The sequence below is a fragment of the Cryptomeria japonica genome, chromosome 2 (genome assembly GCF_030272615.1).
Source record: "Cryptomeria japonica chromosome 2, Sugi_1.0, whole genome shotgun sequence".
Taxonomy (NCBI): Eukaryota; Viridiplantae; Streptophyta; class Pinopsida; order Cupressales; family Cupressaceae; genus Cryptomeria; species Cryptomeria japonica.
The window spans coordinates 112,319,369-112,336,177 of NC_081406.1; positions in this window are offsets into that span (position 1 = coordinate 112,319,369).

The following is a 16,809-nucleotide window of genomic DNA, read 5'->3' on the forward strand; positions in this document are numbered from 1 at the left end:
TAAGATGAAAAATAATACACAAAAATATGTAGAATAGAGAGAAATATAAATATTTATTATATTCATTGTATCACTTTGTTGGTTAATAGATTTTGTTCCCTTCAAAATATGACAATATTGACTCCTAGCCTCGGACAAGGGAACAAACTATTAACAACAGTTGGAGAAGTTTCATTTTCTTTACAAATTTCCTCTGAATTTTAGAGGTACAACTCCCTCCTATGATGTAAATTTGACTTTTTTCGGGTATGCTTTTAACCAGAAAGAAGGAAAAGGTGAAACTTTTAACCAAAAAATTCTAAAGAAAAATTAATTAACCACAAAGACAATGAAAGAATTTCCTTAGACAACTATCAACTAGCCACTATCATATAGTACTCATGCAAAGATGAACATTATACAACAATGAATAGTAGAGGGAAACAAGTCTTCAAACAATTCATCATACATAAACTCGAATAGGGAGCATCTGCATTAGAAAAATTAAACAACATAATCCACTTGTCTTTCAGAAAATAACACAGAGTTTGCTTTTCTAAATTCCCTCCTTTTTCCTCTATTTCCTATTTCCTTTTATATCTAAAAACCCATTTTGTTGTTTCCAAGGAACGGTTCTTTCTAGAGTAACGGTCTTCAAAATGACTGTTCTAAATATGGGTTTAGGTAAAACAAAAATTACCTAAAAGTCACATTATTAACACCAAAATCCCATATTATAAAAAGCCTCTGACTTTATACTTCTTCATCAAGCATCGGGTTCCAACCAGCAATTTGATTGTCAATCATCTCAACTTTTTAAGTACCCAGAGGACTGCTGAAAACTCCTCCTCATCCATTATGAGTTCTCGAGTGAGGTTGGTTAAGTCAAAGAGGATGTCATCTTGCATATGCCCAACATCTAGTTGTATCATCAGACCCTTTCCTCTGAGCACCATCTTTCTTGTTGTCAGGAAAACTAATCACCAAGATTTCTTCTAGCAACTATTTCTTCTTGTAAATCTCATTCGCGATTCTTAGCTTGTTTGGTAATTTTTCTTAATAAGGTGGTGATTTTTCTATATTCAACAAAATCAGTTTGTTGTTTTCATGCAAGAGCATGCAACCCTTGGATGATATTTCCTTGTTCACTTTCTGGCCAATTCAAATCAGGATTAATGACCGCCTATTAACATGGACAAGCAATTTTGAAAAATGAAATGGGGGGTAACAACTGGCTCTAATTGGGGACAAGGACTAGAAGGACGCAACAACGAACCCAGGACTTTAAATAAGACTAGTACCTCATCCATTGGATAGCAAAGTTAGAAGACATAGGAAGAAAGGGTATTGCTTCTGCAGACGGGTGGAGGGGCGATTGGGCACAAAAGAAAAAGAGACAAGGTGAAAAGGAAACTAAAATAACCACAAACCAAAACCACCTAAATATATATATGGCCATAGGGTCCTACCTCAGAGCGCAACTGAAATTATTCATACAAAGCCATTGACTGGTTGAGAGAAATAGGAGCCTTTACGAAAAAATGAATTGTGACCATAGAATGTAATCGAGAGTAACAACCACTTAGTGATCGCCTTGATGCCAAATCCCAAACTAGTAAGACACAAAAACTTCATGTACATACATTCATGTCCAAACAACCATTCTTCATTATAAATCTTTGGACTACCTTCAACTTCTTCTTTGGCTTCATGCACGACCTCCATAAAATAGCCTGGCCCTACATCAATTGTAACTTCATTGGTCTTAGTAGGACATAGAAAAGAAACATCCAAACCCAAGCCTTCTATTTTTGAACTACATAATAAATCAACCTCTACACATGCAGCTGCTAGTTGAGGTTTCAAAATATTACACTCCATATGGGGTCAAATTTGACAGGGGTAGCCTCTTCTCTTTTTACACAAAAAATATCATCACTCAAGGTACAATGCATTTCATCTATACTTTCATCAGGCTCAGTTTTTTCTATCTCATCTTTATCAATTAAATTGTCATCATGGGGAACAAGAAATTGAAATGGGATCTTCCGAGTCTTGATACAATCTTTTTCATGAAAAGATTTTCCAAAATGGGAAGATTATATTACTTTCTCTTGAATCTCTTTTTCCTTTCCTCTTCCAATTTCATATGGTATTGAATAATCATTAAAGATGAAAACTTCCACTTTAGGCTTATAATATAGAAACTCTTTTGTAGGCTCATTAAGAACATTATTTCCTTTTTGATCTCCCTCATCAATGTCAAAAGGGAAAGCTTCTAACTCGGGAGGGAAAGAAGGTGTAGATATACTGTCATTTGTACCTTTTTCTATGTTACTAGGGTCACCAGTGGATGCATTTCCTTTAAATTTGGTAATGTGACCATCTTCACCCACAACTCCACAAAGAAAGTCATTATTTGAACCTTCCAAACACCAATTTGGAATAAAAACAACACTATGTTTCTATGGTAGCACCTCTTTTCTTGAGAAGAAAACAATAAATTCGATTTCATCCGTTTGCATGCATGTCAAGAAAGATTTTGGTTCTTCACCTTCAATCTAATTCAAGATTCTTTTTTATTGTTGGTGGTTACTCCGTGGTGCTGACAAATTATTGAGCTCAGCCAAAGCTTGCACAGAGTTTAGTTTACCAAGAACAAAAAAGTTATAAAAACCTTGGTCTTCACTTTCTCGTTCTTTTTCAAGCAACCTCAATCTTTCTACTGTTGTTTGTAACTTATGAATATCTTGTTCAAGGTCTTTGAGCAAGTTATATATATATATATATATATATATATATATATATATATATATATATATATATATATATATATATATATATATATATATATATATATATATATATATATATATGACACAAACCTCTTGCCAGCAGTGCAATTTTGTAATCTTTAGATGGATGTAATCATTTCTTTGTAGCCTCAGAGATACTTTCTTTGAAAGAATTTCAAAAATAAAGAACTATCTTATCATCTTCAACCAATATTCCTTCAATTGTTGGTGTAGGTCGTACTTTGGATCTGAATTGATCTCTTGAATTTGTCTGGCGTTGAACCATCTTTTTAAGATCTTTGATTAAACAAAGTCACCAGGCTTCAATCTTGGGGAAGCACTAATAGATATTTAAAAAAAGAAGGCACTAATTCTTTTCCCCAACGGGTTCGCCAAAAATTTGTTGGTTAACAGATTTTGTTCCCTTCAAAATATGAAAATATTGACTCCTAGCCCTAGACAAGAGAACAAACTATTAATAATAGTTGGAGAAGTGTTTGCTTTACAACTTTCCTCTAAATTTTAGTGGTATAGCTCCCTCCTATGATGTAAATTTGAGTTTTTCGGGTATGCTTTTAACCATAAAGTAGGAAAAGGTGAAACTTTTAACTAGAAAGTTCTAAAGGAAAAGTAATTCACCACAAAGATAATGAAAGAATTTCCTTAGACAACTATCAACTAGCCACTGTCATATAGTACTCATGCAAAGATGAACATTATACAACAATGAACAGTAGAGGAAAACAATTCTTCAAACAATTCATCATACGTAAACTCGAACAGGGAGCATCCACATAAGAAAAATTAAACAACATATTCCACTTGTCTTTCAGAAAACAACACAAAGTTTGCTTTTCTAAATTCCCCCCCTTTTCCCTCTATTTCCTATTTCCTTTTATATCTAAAAACCCATTTTGTTGTTTCCAAGAAATGGTTCTCCTATTTCCTTTTATATCTAAAAACCCATTTTGTTGTTTCCAAGAATCGGTTCTTTCTAGAGTAACAGTCTTGAAAATTATCATTCTAAACATGGGTTTAGGTAAAACAAAAATTACCAAAAAGTCACATTATTAACGCCAAAATCCCATATTATAAAAGGCCTCCGACTTTATACTTCTTCATCAAGCATTGGGTTCCGACCAACAATTTGATTGTCAATCATCTCAGCTTTTGTTTCTTCTTTGATAAGTACCCAGAGGACTACTGAAAACTCCTCCTCATCCATTATGAGTTCTCGGGTGAAGTCGATTAAGTCAAAGATGATGTCATCTTGCATATGCCCAACATCTGGTTGTATCATCATACCCTTTCCTCTAAGCACCATCTTTCTTGTTGTCTGGAAAAATAATCACCAAGATTTCTTCTAGCAGCCACTTCTTCTTGTAAATGTCGTTCGTGATTCTCAGCTTGTTTGGTAATTTTTCTTAATAAGGAGCTGATTTTTCTATATTCAACAAAACCAGTTAGTTGTTTTCATACAAGAGCATGCAACCCTTGGATGATATTTCCTTGTTCACTTTCCGACCAATTCAAATCAGGATTAATGACCGACAATTGGTTATTGTGAGGCAAAACCATTTTGGTAAATAAAACTCATGATGGCATGCATTACTTGATCAGTTTCTAAAGGTGGTGCATTAAATTCTACCCGCAAAAAGACAATATCAAATATTGCAACTCATGTCACCACCTTTTCATGCTTTTAACTATTTAATTGGTCATTAATGATGGTACTTGTAAATCTCTTTTTGATTTATTTCTCAAAAATTGTGCATTGCATAGCTACCGGCTGGCTCGGAAACTGACATAAAGAAACTAAAAGCTTCTAATACTCTGACATCAGACTATAAGAGTATCAGATATCGGGAAGAAACAAGAAGTGGAAGCCTCAAGGTCTACTAGCTACCACCTGATAAACATTGGCTCTTCCTTTTAGGATTGCGACATCGGGTGGAAACATGGAACTTGGGAACTCTGAAGCATAGTTTCGATATGCTAGGGTTTTCTCGATAGGATCATAGAGTCCTAAAATTGCACCCTTTGCAATTTTGATCATATTTGGGGCCCTCACCTTAGTGTTCTCATTTTCATGCTTGATCGGGACCTATTTATGTATCTGCCATGCAATAAATGTCATATTTTCATCTTGTACCTTGTTGGGACCCCTTAACGCTGGCCCAATTTGGGGTAGGACTAGGGCGTTGTGCCTTGGTCCTCACTAGGACAATGGCACCACGTCATGCTCCTCCCTAATTGGGGCCCAATTTGAACCCTAGGCACCATCCAAAATTTGAGTGGGAATTACTTCTCCATGTTGGCTTATGTCGGAAAATTAATATGTTTGACAACAGGAAAGTATATAAGAAGGTCTTCCCCTCTCATTTGGGCATAAGGCGATAATAAGGGCGAATACAAAGAGAAGGCAAGGCAATCAAGCATTCAAGCACTAAATTTTTCATCATCAAGCATTTCTAGAGGTCTTCAACACTGCATATTCTTCATCTATCTATTAAGGAGCAACATTACATCATTCATTTGCAAGCATGTGTCTGTGATTAGGGTTTTTCATGTTCATGCCATTTCATACAACATATGTGATTACCTTCAAGAAGAAAAGCATTGTTATCAGTCATTGTAGATCTGAGGTATACATTTCTATTATTTATTTCAGTATTTGCGACATTTCATTCAAGGTTGATTCTTCAACCGAGGTTTGACTTAGTAAAAGCCCCATTCCCAACCTTTTCCCACTTCTTTTTATGTGTAGGAAATAGGTGTGTAGTTGTACTTTTCATAATAAGCTTCAAACACAGAGACAAAAAACCCTTTTTGGTGTGCAGAAAATCCGGAGGACCGTGTTGCTGCATCACGATCTTTTCTTTTTCAAGGCATTTTCGCATGCCAAATCCGAATCAGTTTATGACAAAATCTCGAACCTGTAGCTCATTATTTTTTTAAGTTTTGTCTTCAATTTCAACACTTTACCCTAAATCAATATTTCAACTTACAAAAGAGGGAACAACACATCTTAATCAATCAATCCACTTAGTATTTAGTCCTTACCTGATTTGTGACTGAATATAGTGCATTCCTCCCCTCTTTTGAATGTAAAGGAATTCCTTCCCCAAAGTGAAAATTGATTTGGTGATTTTCCTTCTATGTTGCAAATTGCCAAATCAAAATTTCCCCTTTTGGTGAACCCGACTCCTTACACCCTTATTTTTGATTTATGTTCTTAGATCTGATTGTTTATGCAATTATAATTCAAGTTTTCATTTACAAGTTTTATTTCCTTGCAAATTTTTTAATTAAGAGGTTAATTTCACTAAAACCTTAATTTTTAATTTCAAAATTAAGCTTGTGAATTACTTAATTTGGATTAATTGTTTTGGATGTGGGTGCTTTTCAATTTCAAAAAATCAAATTTTCACTTCCAAATCAAATTTCACATTTAAATTTTAAAATTAAGTGGTTTATTTCAAAAACCCTAATTTTTTATTTCTTAAAAATTAAGCTTGTGGGTTGTTTAAATATTGAATTTCCCATTTGAAATTTTCTTCAAATTCAAAATTGCAATCTTGGATCAAATTTCAAATTTAAATTTTAAAATTAAGTGGTTAATTAAAAGAGCCCTAATTTTTAAATTTAAATTAACCTTGTGCATTTCCCAATTTCGGATTCATCATTTCAATTTCAACCTTGGATCTATTTTTAAATTTAAAATTAAGAGATTCATTTTACAAGACCCTAATTTAAAATTTAAAATTAAGAGGTTCGTTTTACAAGGCCCTAATTTTAAATTTAAATTTCTTGTGGACAATTTCAAATTTAAATGTTAAAATTAAGTGGTTAATTAAAAGAGCCATAATTTTTAAATTTAAATTGATTAGTTCAATTCCCAAAATTCAACATCACATTTTAAGTTTAAATTTTAAAATTAAGAGGTTCTTATTTTTTACAAGGCCATAATTTAAAATTAAAATCTCCTAGTGCATAATTTTAAATTAAGAGCTTATTTTTACGAAACCCTAATTTTAAATTTAAATTTCCTAGGGGGTTGCATTAATTTTCACAATTATTCTTTCTTTTCAAACCTATTTTCTTAAGTAATTGAACAATCATTCTAACAAAATTTTACATTGTTTAATTATTTCAAAATTCAAAATTCAAATTTTCCCTCCTAGATCTCATTTGAACTACATAAATTTAGTGGTTGAGTTTACAAAAACCCTAATTTACAATTCTAAAGTGAACTTGTGGATTGCATAATTTTTTAGTTGTGTTTTTCAAATCTAGTTCATTGCATTCACTTCTTTCATTGCAAGTTTCCTTTACTTAATTTGGAAAAATGTCAAATTTATTTTTACAAGAGGAGGTTAGTAGTTTGAAAGGATTTAAGATATATGAAAACCCCTTTATGAGGCTTTCAATGATTCCTCTCCCAAAGTTTCTCTCCCTAAAGAGGACATATTGATGCAAAAAGATATTTTTAACACTTCTCTCAATGATCTCCCTATTTGGGATGAATCAATGGGATGAATCATTGGAGGATAGTGTGGATTATTCTCTTAATATGTCTCTCCCCCATTAGGGTACCTTGGTGAAAGACGATGATATTATGGTTAAAGATGCTGAAATGAGTGAAAATTCTTTTGATAACACTTCACCTTCTATTTGTTTCTGTGTGCGGGAAAAACGGGTCGGTGGAACTCAATATGTGAAAAACGAAGCTCTATGGAGCCTTGCTCACACACTCACAGGATTTTTTGGTGCAAGCTATAGAGTAATGAAGTATCACTCAGCTTCCCAAGGTGGGTCCCATGGTTCTCTATCTTACACAGTCCCTCAAACTAATATTTTTGCTCTCAGATCATTGAGCAAAATGGTTTAGGGATGGCAAATGCAAGAACGAGGGATGTTTTTTGTTGATTTAATATGAGATGCATTCTAAGCTATGCATGATTCTAGAAATGCAATAAACTAACTATAAGATGACAAGGTTAGTAAACAAACTATCCTAGCATACTATATTAGTAAATGATTTAAGCTAATGATAATAGAAATATTCTAAAAATGCATATTAGATTAATTTCTATTTTAAAGAGAGGCTAAATGATGAGCATATATGAAATGAAAGTTTGAATGTATTTGAGCATAAGTATGATACTACAAACTTGGATTCTTAAAATGGAGGGATGAGAGCTCTATTTATAGCAAAAATAGGGCAATGGATGGTCAGGATTGAAAGAGTTAATCAAGGGCTAAGTTTGAAAGTTGGGAATCCATGTTTGCAATTTGCACCAATGAAATGGTGACAAATGTCAACATAAGAATGGTTGAGAAAAGGGGTTGAAGACATTAAATGCCTGAGAAGACCTCATGGTTATCTAGAGGGTAAGGGTCAAGCTTAAGCTAAGATTACCCATTGAATTAAGTTTTAATCCAAGGATAAATTCGTGTGCAAATGATTAAGGGATAACCATGGTCAAAGCAATGAATGCTTGATGAGACCCTTGGGTTATATGGAGGTTGAGTTTAGAGAAAGTCTCTAATCATGCTAGAGGGTTGAGTTAACCATTAATGGTTTGGGAGACTTTGGAAAATTAAGTGGTTGAAGACTTGAAGCCTTTAATGGTTATCAAAGACTTTAAGGGTTTGAGAAGTGACTTCCCTTTGTTTAGGGATGTGACAAAGTTTAGAAGATGGGTTAGGTTAATTTAGAAGTGATTAGAAGGGTCTAGAAGAAATTAGGAATAGGTTTTAGAATGCAAGTGGGAGATGTAGGAGAATGCAAGTGGATGGAGGGATGATAGGATTTAATTGAGATAAAGTTAATTTAACTCAATTTGGTTGTAATTTGGGAAAATTAAATAAATTAGATTAATTCAATTTAGGATAACTTATTTAATTAAATTTGAATTTAATTAAAAGTGGATAGAAGGGATTTAATTGAATAAAATGATTTATTCATTAAATGGGTATAGTGAATTTAATTGAGTAATTTACTTAATTAAATAGAGGAATGCAGGTAATTTAATTAAATTGGATTTAATTAAATAGAGAAATGAACATAAAATATTCATTTAGGAATATGGTCATTTTTATACGTCTACAGTTTCAATAACCTCCCCCCTAAAGATGAAGCATTAATTACATATGATAGTTCATTTCCTAATGTTCGTCTTAATCACAAAGATACCTTAGAGAAAGAGGATGATCCTATTTCCCATCATTATAATGTTTTCAATGCTCTCTCCCCCCAAAAAGAAGAGCCTAACAAAAATCAAATTAATGTCATTCATATTTTTGAGAAGCCAAAAATTGTTTTTGATTATCATGCAGTGCCTTACACATATAATAATGAAGTGTTTGCTTTGGAAATTGATGAAAACATATGAATTGAAGCACAATATGCTTTGTTAGTTCCTACAATCCTCTCTCCAATTCAGGAAAGTACGACATCTCCTACTAAAGAAGTTCCTAAAGAAGAACTCTTCGAGGATGATTGGGGGTCCTTAGATTTCACACCACCTTTTTCCAGAAAATCTAAGATGCTTGAATTTGATAATAAAAATTGTTATCTAAAAGAATGTCTAGAAATTGATTGGGCCTCTTTAAACTTCAATCCAATTCCACCTAACAGTAAACCGTCTCTTGATCCTACACATGGATACAATGGACGAGTTTTAGGATGTGTGCCACAAAGTCTTGAAAGTCATGAGAAATCACACTTTTCTAACGAAAAGCTAGGTTTCCAACCTCTTCCTTTGTCAACATCTTCTCCTCCATTGTCTAGTGAACCCACACTTTCTCATTCCAATATGGTATTACAACAAGAAAATGATTTATTTGATCTTCTTCATGCCAATTTAATCTCTCTTCTTTGGCCTAAACGAAGAAAGAAACGTAGACAACATCTTTAAAATTTTCTTTTTGCAAGTATCATCAAATTCATGGCCATTCTACTAATGAGTGTCAAGCTTTGAAAACAAAAATACACCATTACATTAATTTAGGTGTCATAAAAATAACATCTGACAATGAATGGCATATTTCTCATAACCATTTCAAATAACATTCAATTCCCTATAATGTTGCTCCTCACTATGTGACATTGTTAGCCTACCTACTGGGGGCTCATTGTCATTCATGGTGGTACTTTAAAGTGCAACCATACTTAGTGAGCAACATAATAGCCTATTTATTCTTGTCTCTATGCTTGGGGGGCAAGAATATTATCTTTCTTCTTTCTAAGGTTTCACTATTTTTTTTATGGATTACATTGTTCATAAATTGATGTCCTTTCTTGCATGGAATTATCCTTCATGCGAGCACATGTTTGTTCCTTGGTTAGGACCTGTTCTTTGTTTGAAACGGTACATCTCTTATGAATAATCTCCTTAGAGGAGTTTGAGAACCTTCTTCTCTATCTTTCTATTTGAAGATTGCCTCTTCTTTTGAGTTGCATTTTTCATAACGTGATGTCCTTTCTTGCATAGAATTATCCTTCATGTGAGTACATGTGTGTCCCTTGTTAGGACCTATTCTTTGTTTGAAATGGTACGTATCTTATGAATAATATTTCTTTGGAAGTTGTGTAATTCTTTCCATTGTCCTTACATTTCTCCTCCTCTCTTCTCTCTAAGGATCTACTTTTCCTTTGTTGAATGGTGTTTGTTCATGGTTTGATGTCATTCCTTGTGTGAAGCTATTTTTTTCTCAAGGATTATCTCTTATACAAGAGGTGCAAGTCCTTGGCTACAACCTCTTCTTCATTTGGTGATGTACATCTATCATAAAATCACCCCTTGCATTGGATCAAAAGTGTGTCATCCTTCATCAATAATCTCTTTCACCTAGTTATAGGAGGAATATATGAATTCTTGTTCTCCTTCCTTCTTTTGGTAGAAGATGTTATGTTTGTTCAACATAGCTCCTCTTGGAGGTAGATGTCTTCCGAGAAAAAATCTCTTCTCCTCCAAGGATCTCCTTTAAACTTGTTGCAAGATATCTCTTTTTCAACTATATATCCTCGCTTGAAGAGTATTCCCTCTCTAGCTTGGATTTATGATATTGTTGCCTAAAGATATCTCCTTGGTGTTGAAGCATGGTATCCTTATTTTCTAGCTTCCTTAAGACATCAACATAGGGCAATGTTGACATCTTCAGGGGGGCACCCATATGGCTCCCTTTGTATCATATTGTACTATACTTTTTGCATATAATTTTTGCACGTCTTAAAAGGGGTTTTTGTTCTCGGAACTAGAGTAAACAAACTCTTAGAGCGAGATGCTTCATACTTGAAATCAAACACAACATTTGATATGTCTTAGATGAAGTTACACATCACTGAAACCAGAGCAAATCTCTTACACGAGATGTCCTTGAAACCAGACATGTACCTGTCATTCGCCCCTTGGCATTTGCATTTACATAACATGTCTTCAATAGGTTGAAGCACATTCAAAACCAAAGGAAACAACTCTTAAACGGTGTGTTATACACTTGAAACTAGACATCACTTGCACACACACATGAGGATGAGTGGAACTAGCAAAATAGGGCTAGACTATTCCTACTCTCCTCCCCAACATGGATCACCTAGATAAATACATCTAGGGGCGAGTAGTTCATGTCCTTTCTCATCATTCTTCTCATGGATCACTTGGATAAACACATCTAGCATGTATTCGTGCTCTCTCTTCTTCCTCTCATGAACTCTTAGTTTTGCTCTTGATAGTTCATGGATGACACTTTCTTTTCTTTTTTATGTAATCGCTTGTGTTCATCAGATGACATTTTTCAAGTGATATTAGTTGTTGAGACATTTTGATATTGAGGTCTCTTCGGCTAGTTGTCTTGAGGTCTTGTTTGTTTTTGGTTCTTAGATTTTGGAGTATGTCTTTTTGTGTCTTTTGCCTTTGTTTGTCCTTTTGTCTTTCTGTCTTGTTTTGTGTGCCCTTGCATATGTTTGAGTGAGTTGAGATCCTAATATTGGGGGCTTGGTTCCTCGAGATTAGTGATATCTCTATACTCCTTATGATTTTGCTTTGCATTCCTCACCTTCTTTATCTACTTTACTGTGAGTATTTGTATAAGTTCATACTCTTGCTAAAGCAGGGGCTAGATGTAGCATCCTAAAATTGCACCCTTTGCAATTTTGACCGCATTTGGGACCCTCACCTTAGTGTGTTCATCCTCATGCTTGATCGGGACCTATTTATGTCTCTGCCATGCAATAAATGTCATATTTTCATCTTGTATCTTGCTTGTACCCCTTAACCCTAGCTCAATTTGGGGTAGGACCAAGGCGTGGTGCCTTGGTCCTCACTAGGACCATGACACCACACCATGGTCCACCCTAATTGGGGTCCAATTTGAATCCTAGGCCCCATCCAAAATTTGAGTGGGAATTACTTCTCCATGTTAGCCTATATTGGAAAATTAATATGTTTGACGACAAGCAAGTGTATAAGGAGGTCTTCCCCTCTCATTTGGGCATAAGGCGACAATAAGGGTAAATACAAAGAGAAGGCAAGGCAATCAAGCACTCGAGCATTGAAGTTTTCATCATCAAGCATTTCGAGAGGTCTTCAAGGCTGCATAATCTTCATCTTTCTATTGTGGAGCAACATTACAACATTTATTTGCAAGCATGTGTGTGTGATTAGAGTTTTGTCATGTTCATGCCATTTCATATAGCATATGTGATTACCTTCAAGAAACAAAGCATCGTTATCAGTCATTGTAGATCTAAGGTATACATTTCCATTATTTATTTCAGTATTTGAAACATTTCATTCAAGGTTGATTCCTCAAACAGGGTTTGACTTAGGCAAACCCCTATTCTCAACCTTTTTCCCCTTCTTTCTGGGTGCAGGAAATAGGTGCGCGAATGTACTTCTCAAAATAAGCTTCAAACATAGAGTCAAAACAACCCTTTTTGGTGTGCAAAAAATTCAAAGGATTGTGTTGCCGCATCACTATCCTTGCTTTTTTGGGGTATTTTTGTAGGGCAGATCCGAATCAACTTATATTACTTAGATCTAGGTGCACGATAAAATCTCGAACCTAGAGCTCATTATTTTTCTCAATTTTGTCTTCAATTTCAACACTTTACCCTAAATCAACATTTCAACTTACAAAAGAGGGAAAAACACATCATAATCAATCAATCCACTTAGTATTCAGTCCTTATATGATTTGTGACTGAATCTAGCAGATTCCTCCCCTTTTTTGAATGTAAAGGAATTTCTCCCCAGAAGTGAAAAATTGATTTGATGATTTATCCTTCTATGTTGCAAATTTCCAAATCAATTTTTCCCCTTTACAAGGATACGAGAGATAGAAAGATAGGGAAAACTGCCTATTAATATGGACAAGCAATTTTGAAAATTAAAATGCGGGGTTACACACTTAAAGAGGAAACCTTTCAATAGAGCATATACCCCAATTACAAATATCCAAAGTACGTTCCACAATATATTGAGTCTTGCTAAAGATAAATATTTCCATCCAATGTTGTGGAATAAATACTTTATTCTAACTAACCAGTGGGATGACTTACAAAACCATATGCATCCACACCTTTGATAAATATTACTTATGGATGAATTATAAAGTATATGCACCCAACTAATACTGGCTACTATATAGCAAGATGGGGTTCACAAATTGTCCCCCAATTCAAAAAGACTTTCTTAAATATTGAGATTTGATGAAACTTGAAGGTGAATTTGCCTATTAATATGGACAAGCAATTTTGAAAATTAAAATGCGGGGTTACACACTTAAAGAGGAAACCTTTCAATAGAGCATATACCCCAATTACAAATATCCAAAGTACGTTCCACAATATATTGAGTCTTGCTAAAGATAAATATTTCCATCCAATGTTGTGGAATAAATACTTTATTCTAACTAACCAGTGGGCTGACTTACAAAACCATATGCATTCACACCTTTGATAAATATTACTTATGGATGAATTATAAAGTATATGCACCCAACTAATACTGGCTACTATATAGCAAGATGGGGTTCACAAATTGTCCCCCAATTCAAAAAGACTTTCTTAAATATTGAGGTTTGATGAAACTTGAAGGTGAATTTGCCTATTAATATGGACAAGCAATTTTGAAAATTAAAATGCGGGGTTACACACTTAAAGAGGAAACCTTTCAATAGAGCATATACCCCAATTACAAATATCCAAAGTATGTTCCACAATATATTGAGTCTTGCTAAAGATAAATATTTCCATCCAATGTTATGGAATAAATACTTTATTTTAACTAACCAGTGGGATGACTTACAAAACCATATGCATCCACACCTTTGATAAATATTACTTATGGATGAATTATAAAGTATATGCACCCAACTAATACTGGCTACTATATAGCAAGATGGGGTTCACAAATTGTCCCCCAATTCAAAAAGACTTTCTTTAATATTGAGATCTAATGAAACTTGAAGGTGAATTTATCTATTAATATGGACAAGCAATTTTGAAAATTAAAATGTGGGGTTACACACTTAAAGAGGAAACCTTTCAATAGAGCATATACCCCAATTACAAATAGCCAAAGTACGTTCCACAATATATTGAGTCTTGCTAAAGATAAATATTTCCATCCAATGTAGTGGAATAAATACTTTATTCTAACTAACCAGTGGAATGACTTACAAAACCATATGCATCCACACCTTTGATAAATATTACTTATGGATGAATTACAGAGTATATGCACCCAACTAATACTGGCTACTATATAGCAAGATGGGGTTCACAAATTGTCCCCCAATTCAAATTGACTTTCTTAAATATTGAGATCTGATGAAACTTGAAGGTGAATTTTCATGTGGCGTCTATAGGGTTCGTGCCCTTTTATTAGACTAAAATCTTGTTAATAGAAAACATGTGAAGTTGCTTGTTTTTTTATTCCAATATAATATTAGGTTTTAAAAATAAGGATCCATCCTCATCCAATGTTGGTATCTCTAATACGATTTAGGCATTAGTCCAATCACTTTCTTAAGGAAAGAGACATAAAAAAAAATAGTTGGATCATAGAATATGGTGCAAGTAAAAACTTGTCTGCTACCTCACAAATATATTAGATAACTTAGTAAGAACCATAAAATTTGGGCACCAACTTGTAACCTCCTTTTTCATAAGTAGATATCTTGTATGGATAGAGACATAAAAGACCTAATCATCAATACAAATGTACATTGTTTCTTATGTTGATCCACCTATTATTTCATGAAATTTTGTGTTAATACAAGATTGGCCTTAAAGAGGAGAGAAATTTCCACACATTTGACTAGAGTGTTGTCAATTATTATAACCTTAGAAGAACTTAAAATATAAAAACCCAAAGAAGGCAACAGACTACCATAGAGGAACTCATATGGTGTCATTTCAAAAGAATTATGATAAGTAGTATTATACCACCATTTAGATAGAATTAACCACTTGGACCATCCTCACTATTTATCATACATAAAATAATGTAACTCTAATAGTCAAAATTAAATCATAAAAATTAATTGCAAACTATAATAATCAAAATTATTAAAAATATCTAAACCATCATATTAGATTTCAATATAATGATTTGAATTTTATATTACAGAATTAATTTTAAAACTATGTAATATAAATAATTTATTTTCAAAGAGAAATTAAATCACATTTTTTATACGTATTTAGTATTAGCTTATAAAACAACATCAATTTATTAAAATAAGTTACTTATACTGCAAAATTTGTTAGTATTCATTAGTTTTATTTTCAAAGTAAAATAGTAAAGGATTTTTTTTTTAATAATTGATATGATTTATATAATTCTCAAATACAATTAAAAAATAGAGAAAAAATTCACAATAGTTTATAATAATTTTTTTAAATGTAAATATTTTCATTTTTAATTAGCGATAGTAAATTTCATTTCAAAGGCAATTAATAATTAGAAGTAATTCAAAAATATATATTTGCAAAAGTAGATTTCAAGGAATAATTCATCAATTAAAATTATTTTAAAAAATTATTTGAGTTAGATAAGATGAATCAAATATTTGGATAAATATTTTGAAAATTAAAAAAATCAACACCTTGTCTGACTTTCAATCTATGAAACTAAAACGATTTCTTAGTCCCATGCAAATAATAAATGTATTTGGGGGAGGCATAGTAGTAGCCCTTATAGCTAACTTTGAGCACCCACAAATTCTAAATGGCACATCAGATTTTGACAAATTGTTTTTTTATTGCCTCCACGTGACTTAACTTCTTACAACTATTGTTTTGACCTCTGGATAGTAACGATGCACGTCGTGGGATCAAGGATCAAAAAGTACACTTTTTAAAGTGGTGCTCGATACCCGCTTAAAGATGCCTCAATAATCGTGCACTTAAAATCACCAATACATATGCACAAATGCCCTAGTAGTCATGTTATATGGATACCAATAAAGATGCACAAATAGACCAATTATAATCCAAAAAAGCTAAAAAACAAGCAATTATTGGTACATGCAAAATTTATTAATGAGCTTTAAGTTATTTGTTTTATGGTATTTTTAAAGGTAGTAATTGGCAAGTTGGGTGTGCAAGGAGTGAACGGTTATTGGAACATGAACGATAATTGGTGCTCTTCCCCTAATGAGAATAATGAAAATTAAACAAATGTAAGTAAAAATAATACATACAACTCTTTCATACAACTCTTTCAAGTCAAGTAATGTAGTTCTTAAATTATATGAAATTTTTTTCTTAGTAAAAAAAAAAATATTTTAAATTGAATTTTAGGTAATTAGTACTAAATAAATTTTAATTAATTTATATTTCTTTATAAGAAATTGAATTAGATAAATTTATCTTTTATACGCTGATAGATAAAGCTAGTAAATTAGTTAATTGTATCATTTATATTTTACAAAAGAATTTAACATTTATTTTTCAAAAGTAAACAAAGTAGATTAGCTAACAAATTTTAGGAAATAAAATAGATCAATTTTATTTGCAAAT